At 45.9% G+C, this 7362-nt stretch overlaps 1 long non-coding RNA gene across 1 annotated transcript; it reads left to right on the top strand.

Annotated features, from left to right (window-relative positions):
- The first annotated feature begins 2104 nt into the window (after positions 1-2104).
- Positions 2105-7005, top strand: LOC141993668 (uncharacterized). The gene is made up of 3 exons (XR_012640926.1): positions 2105-2215; positions 5561-5672; positions 6487-7005. It is a non-coding gene; the product is annotated as an uncharacterized LOC141993668 (long non-coding RNA).
- The last annotated feature ends 357 nt before the right edge of the window (positions 7006-7362 follow it).

The following is a 7362-nucleotide window of genomic DNA, read 5'->3' as shown; positions in this document are numbered from 1 at the left end:
ATCATACAGACATCTTCAAACTTCAATGTGTGTCACGCTGTTGAGAAGATCAAGTAGGATTTAAGATGTTTTAAATCATAGGGGGTTTTTTATTACTGCCCCATATTAGCAGCAATTTGGGTCTCACATTTTGTTACCAGGAACCTGTTAAAGTCTGATCATGTTTCTTCTTTAGGCAGAAAAAGCAAGTACGCAGTAGGGGTGAGAGGGAGAGAAAAGACTGAAAAGTAGGAAAATGCAGCTTCTGTCTGATGTTTGCAGTTCCATAACTAGAAAACCACAGACACGTATCCACAACTGGGACCTGGCAAATATTCTACCAGAAAATTAGGCTGCTTAGGGATTGACAAACCAAAAAACAAACTGGTCATAGCAAAATGTTGCAAGCTTAGATTTGTCCTCTCTGGCCAAGTTCAAATCTTCTCAGATGACCATGAGCAAGGCACACTGTCCGACAAGAGGAACATTAGCATCACTGTTTGGAATTCAGCCACCTTTTTGTAAACTAGCAAAGGAAAAGTTTCTGAAAGTTAGGAGTGATTGAAACCAAGGATTAGAAAGGAAGACACTAGTTTAAATGTAGCAGTTGTTGGAACTTTTATGATAACAAAAGTGACAGATAGTGGGTATTGCAGGCTGGAAAGAAATGGGTACATAAAAGGAGCATCCTTTATAAGAAGTATAATTAGAGATTAAATAGATATCACCCTTTTGTTACCTTTAGAGCTCTGTGCACATGTGGCAACAGAATCCTGTACAGTTTGAAATGTCGTCATCTGGCCCTCCCACAGGAATCTAGCCATGTAAATACTACTTCCTGTCACTTTTGACATTGATTTGAGATGAAATGGGTCTCTTCTTGACACTAGCACTAGGTGGCAGTGCAGTTACTTTTCATTCACATTGCAGCTGGAGCATTCTACCCACTTTCTAGTGCAGCTGACGCCCCCTTTCTCCTTGTACAAGATGTTAAAAAGTGCCAAGGACTTTTTCAAAAGACAAGGAGTACTTGTGGCACCTTAGAGACTAACCAATTTATTTGAGCATAAGCTTTCGTGAGCTACAGCTCACTTCATCGTGAGCTGTAGCTCACGAAAGCTTATGCTCAAATAAATTGGTTAGTCTCTAAGGTGCCACAAGTACTCCTTGTCTTTTTGCGAATACAGACTAACACGGCTGTTACTCTGAAACCTGTCAAGAACTTTTTAGAAAATGTCATTTAGGCTGTCTTTAAAAGTGCACAGCTCCCTAGCTCTTTAAATGACAGGACAGTTGTGGACCCCATTAATAAAAGTGCCTTTTTCCAAATTCGCTTAATCCACTTTGGAAGTGCATTAAGATTAAACCAAAAAAAGGAAATTCTTGCCCTGGATTAAGAGGGTCCATACACAGCGTTACTCCGGAATAGCTATCCTACTTTAGATTCACACCCTATTTTACACCAGAGTAACTTTCATGTAGAAACATTCCCCCCTAGAATAAAGGGAATTTGAAAAGCACAGAGCTGTTAGTGCTTACTCATAACTAAGGAGATGACTAGGTCATGGAAGTCACAGATTCCGTGACTTTACCGGAGCTTTGTGACTTCTTTGGCTTCAACTGTCCGTAGCTGCGGCTGGAGCTGGGGCTGTGCGCCCAGGGCTGGGGCCATGCACAGCCTTGCAGCCGGAGTTGGGGCTGTTCTCCCCCCAGCCCCTATGGCAGCAGGGCTCAGGCTGTCATTACACACACACTCACACACCCCGATTATTTTTAGTAACAGTCACAGACCAGTCCCTACTCCCATTAATTTTTGTTATTGTCTGTGACTGTTACTAAAAATAACCGTGACAAAATCTTAACCTTCCTCATAACTAGTTTTCGATGTGCTTTTATTCCATTAAAGAACTTCTCTCTGTCACTCATTTTGCAGGGTTTTTTCCTTTGAAGAAACAGTAAGTAGAAAACTGAGACCCTGTCACTTATGCTCTAGACTTTAAAAGGTTACATTCACCTTAGCTTAAGTCCAAAATCTTGATGGTTGGTGGGTTTTTTGTTGTTTTTTTTTAATTAATCCTGTCATGAGTAGCACAGGTTTAATAACTTATTTACAAATTCTTTGCAGTGTTGTGAGCTCAACCATACCAGGGATGTGCTAGAAAACCACAGGCCTATGGCTACAGTACAGGACGAGAAGCCAGGAGACCAGACTGCGGGGGCTTCCTATGTCACCTGGGCAAGTCACTTAATGTGAAGTCAATGGGAGCTTCAGGGGCTCGGTACCTGGAGAAATGTTATTCCGGAATCTGACTTTAAGCACCCCGGTCTCTAACCTTTTGGTCGAGGAGCTTAAAATACAATATTGATTTTTTCCCCCCCTTTATTAGTATTTAGTGCGTTTCCATTCTGAGATGATTTGTGCGCCGTCGTCAGTCTCACTTTGGATGCTATTTTTACCGCTCCACAAACCTATCCAGCAGATAAGGCAGAAATGTAATTTCAGAGTCCGTTAAATGTGAGAATGAGCTCCTAGCATGTTTGATTTTTAGATGACTCCAGAATGCGAGGCATTGACCTGCTGACATTAGTTTATGTATACCTAGGTTAAATCACTCCTCTCCCTGTTAGCTGGCCAGTGCTGTAATGTAATCTAAGTAGTGATCTGTAACACTGTGAGACCTGCTTAGAGAAGCAAAGTTACTATATAGTTACAATGGGTTCTTATTGCCCTATCTGAATGTATTGATCTAGTATAATAGGGGGCTGGAGGAAAAACAAGCGGGAAGGCAGCACAATGATGATGATACCCCAGCACACACTTGAAAGACGAAGGGGAAAGTTGTTAGCTTTGAGGATCCTACGTCTCGCCTCTGATGAAGTGACAAGCCCTGTTTTGCCAAGGCTGGGAGCCAAGAGATGAAAAGGGCACCAGACAGTTGAAAAGCCCCTCTCAGGAGAGGTAAGGGGGCTGTCCTGAGGAACAGGCTGTGTGAAGAGGTTGGGCCTACAAGGCTGACATCAGGAGCTGGTGATCTACTGGTAGAGGCTGGTTTATTGTTTTAGGTCTGTTTTCTCTGAATGCTGTGTGCAAATCAATATACTTGACTTTAAGGAGGCTGTCTGGTCACTAGATAAACTGTCACTGCTCCTGGGGGGACTAGAGCTGCAGATATTGCACATAAGTCAGGCCTGCTGAGGTAATCATGGTAGGTCACAGGAGACCTCCATCCAGGGCCTGATCTGAGAGTGACATGATTTCACCCCTACTGAGGTGACAGTGTGAGGCCTGAGAGGGGAGTGGCCTCAGGGGACTGAGCCCTGGTAACTGACCGGTGACCACAAATAAGTCACTGCAAAACCGGGCATTATTTTCACTTGGTTGCTAAGCCAAGATTTTTGTCTCCTCTGTCTTCAGTCCAAATTACTCTACCAAATATGGTAAAAGGCCAGCATAAGCTTGTGCTAGGGAACAAGAATACATGGAGCGAGGTAAGACAGGGCACTGTGTACATATACACCAGATAGGACTGGAACGTTATTTATCACTGTTTAGAGTTCTCTCAGGGATGTTTTAAAGGCCTTGTCTGAAGAGTTAGCACATTACAGAATGCTGTAAACATGTGGCAAAAGTAAACATCATAATTTAAAAGATGCTTCTGTCTACGTGATACTTAAAAGTGCACATGGCAAACAAACGGAAGTATTTTTTTTCACACAATGCACAGTCAACCTGCAGAACTCCTTGCCAGAGGATGTTGTGAAGGCCAAGACTATAACAGGGTTCAAAACAGAACTAGATAAATTCATGGAGGATAGGTCCATCAATGGCTATTAGCCAGGACGGACAGGGATGGTGTCCCTAGCCTCTGTTTTCCAGAAGCTGGGAATGGGTGCTAGGGGATGGATCACTTGATGATTACCTGTTCTGTTCATTCCCTCTGGGGCACGTGGCACTGGCCACTGTTGGAAGACAGGGATAGTGGACTAGATGGACCTTTGGTCTGACCCAGTATGGTGGCCAGAGGTGAAAGTAAGCCGGTCTGGTCCGGTGTACTGGTAAAAGCCGGTACACAGCTGACTGCACTGGCAGGGCTGATGATGATGGGGGCCAAAAGGCAGCTTCCCTGGGACTGGCAATTTAAAAGGGCCCAGGGCTCCTGGCAGTGGCTGGAGCCCCAGCCCTTTAAATTGCCCCCAGAGCCCCAGGGGTAGCGCTGGCAGGGGTAGCCAGGAGTCCCGGGCCCTTTAAATTGCCACCCAGTGCTGAAGGGTTGGCTGGGAGAGTCTGTCCCCGGACCCGCCCCCGCTTCTTCTGGTTGAGCTGCCCCCCACACCTTGCTCAGGATCCCGGCCACCCTGAGTACCGGTAAGTCCCTTACGTTCCTTTCACCCCTGATGGTGGCTCTCATGTTCTTATGTCCTCTCTGTTCAAGCGTGGGAATGAAAGTGGGAAGGGTACACGGAGAGAGAAGACAGCGGCTGTGCTAATGCCAGTTACTGCTGTGTAAGGGACCTACAGAACTGAGCTCAGGTTTTCAGATTAATGTCCGTGACCGGTGTAGGGGTATTGTAAAACACCACGGACATGTCCCAAATTAATAACAGTGTGTCTCTAAAATCCATTAAAATCTCAAATGAAGGGCACAGCAAAACAGGAGTATAGAAGGTATACACTGCGTATAAAATCATCTTCACACCCAAACACTTTTGCACCTTTCTCCCCCTCCCCCTTCCCCCCACTAAGCATTTTCAGTGCTGCTAATTTATTACAATAGAGCCGTCTGAGCAGGTGTGGGGGTGTCCGGGATTTTGGCACTAGAGTGAATGGTGTCTTCCTAGAGAGTAGCGCAGAGGGGACTTCTGTGATCCTGAGTTAGTTAGGCAGTAAACCTCACTTCCTCTTGAGGAGACCCTGCCCGGAGCCTGGAAATGCTTTGAAACTCACTATAGAAGAGAAGGGTTTATAAAAATGAACTCTCTGCCTTTACATGTTCTGCTAGCAGCTTGGAAAGAGAAATGTCCAAGGACGCAGGCCCCAGGGCTTGTGGGCTGGGCTATCTGGAGAGTGGGAAAGAGATGAGCCCCAGGTACTAGGGGCATGTACAGGAGAGCTGAGCGGAAGGGGACTAGGGGGCAGAGAATCATGTAGTGGGGGGGCAGGGTAAAGGAGAGAAGTGATGGGAGGGCGATGGAAAGTAGCCAGCGTAACTGAAACTCCTATTTGTCTCCTGCGGGGGCCCTGGAATGCTCAGCCGTAGGGGGCGCTATGCCCACCGAGATGTATGCCTGGTTTGTTTTGCCCTGACTGTGGCACCCTGTCTCTTGTAAGAGGAGGGGTGCAGGGAAGACATTTGGTTGCTGGTTCTGGCTGTCTGGCATTTACTGCCTTGGCCCTTATGCTTCCTGGGAAGTGGGATGTTGCCTTGGGCTTTTGTCAGCTTGATGGGAGAAAGAGAATTCCGTGTTACCTCAAGGCTGCATCCTCTTCTGGTGTACCTGGGTGCCTCGCCATTGCTTACAGTGGAATTGTGCTAACTCACCCCAGCGGAGAACTTGGCCCTGAATTTTCATATTTTCACAGCTAACAAGGCAAATCTCTCTCCTGGAATGCTGGGTTTCTGTCTCCGCCATCCTTCGCCAGATTTACTTGGCTGGTCTGGATAATGGGAGCTGTGAAATTGGCAAGCTAATTGGTGAGTTATCCCACGTCTCTGCTCTTGGTCGTAATTATTTTTCTGTTCACAGAAAGGAAGCATGTACCTTCAACGGACTGAATAGACAGTGAATGTTTTTGTTTGTGCTCCATTCTCCTCCAAGGATAAGCTACTGCACACAGCTGGTAGGTAAACAAGGTCAGCTGGGTACGTACAGTGGATGTCCAGAAATTCTCCCTGGGTTAGTCTCAGACCAGCTCCTTATATCATTTCAGCTGCGTCTGCACTAGCAATGGTTGAAGTACTAGTGTAAGCCATGACATCAGCGTTTGTACCACCATGGCACTGAGCAGTGAGTTTCTGAAAAGATACAGCCCAGACAAGGCCATTGTAAACAATTCTATCATCGGGTGAAAGTGAAACAGAACAGGCCAGCTCCTCACTGACACCTGAGTTTAATTTAAAAAGGGAGAGGGAATGCTTAATGCAATCCAGGAAACATCAGGGCAATGACACAGAGGCACTGCAAAGAATTTTAGATGAGTGTCCTGGGATTCTTCCCTCTGCAGGTGAAGGAATATTTCTCCAAGGCCCTGTCTACAGCAGGTTGTTGTACATGTTTCCCACTGTTGCTAGCCCCAGTTAAACGTCTGGGTGATAGTGTCTTTATGGTTAACACCTTCAATAATGCCAACCCCGAGCATTTAGAAATCACAGAATGTTTAAAAAAAGTCACTGTTGGATTCTTTTTCTTTGCCTTCAGGTTTCTGAGCCTTTCTGGTGCACTTGGGCCACGTTTCCACATTTCTCCACAGCCAGCTGGGCTAAAAACTTTTTTTTTTTTTTTTTCAAGGAAAACTAAGATTCTCAAGTCATCACCTGCCTTCAGGAGCTGGAACTTTCAGAAAAACACCAAATCCCGCAAGGCGTACAATAAAATGCAAGAGTTGGCAACACTGGGGCACCATGTTTATACCTGCTCTGTGTGTGAGGTAATGCTGGCAGCTGTTGGAACCTGGTCTATCCACTGCAGCTAACACTGGGGGAGCTGCACCCAGCCCAGCTGTGAGCTTGGAATCCTTTTGTTTGCGTCTCTTCAGCGAGGGGGTCATATTAAAAAGAAATCAATTGGAAATTGAAATCAGAGGACAAGCTGCAACATGGCTCTAAGAAGCCTGATGCACAGCAAGATTCTGGGCAGGTGCTTGAGGGAAATCGAAGGGATCAGGTGTTACAAAATAATAGGAGAGACTAATTAGCATTCGCCTGACCTCTGGAGGCAGCAGGAGGATGTTGCTGTGGGACATGGAGGTCTTGAATCCCTGCATTCATCTGGGCACCATTGCCTGAAGTGTACACGTTTTTGGATCATACAGGGAGATTTTTTTAAGCTGTAGGCCAACTATCTGTGTGTTTTACTCTCTTTTCTGTGCGTTATCTGCACAACCAGCAGCTCTCAAGAGGTTCTGGGACCATTAACAATAGTATTAGAGGCTGTGTTAATAGCTTTGAAAGCCATGTTTGCAGTGTAATTAAATTGTGTACTGAGCATCACCTTGCCTTGATTCATGCAGGTAATTACCAGGCTACTTAGCTCGTCAAAACAAGCTGCTGCAGCCAGTAATGGATTTGCACAGTAATAGTGCCCATGTCTAGAGGAGACACTAGGGGACAGGATTCTCCCACCAAGCGAGGGCTCTGGTTTATTGCACTGAGTTGTTACTTCCCT

The sequence above is a fragment of the Natator depressus genome, chromosome 9 (assembly GCF_965152275.1).
Source record: "Natator depressus isolate rNatDep1 chromosome 9, rNatDep2.hap1, whole genome shotgun sequence".
In the NCBI taxonomy this organism is placed as follows: domain Eukaryota; kingdom Metazoa; phylum Chordata; order Testudines; family Cheloniidae; genus Natator; species Natator depressus.
This window is presented reverse-complemented; position numbering and strand designations above follow the sequence as displayed.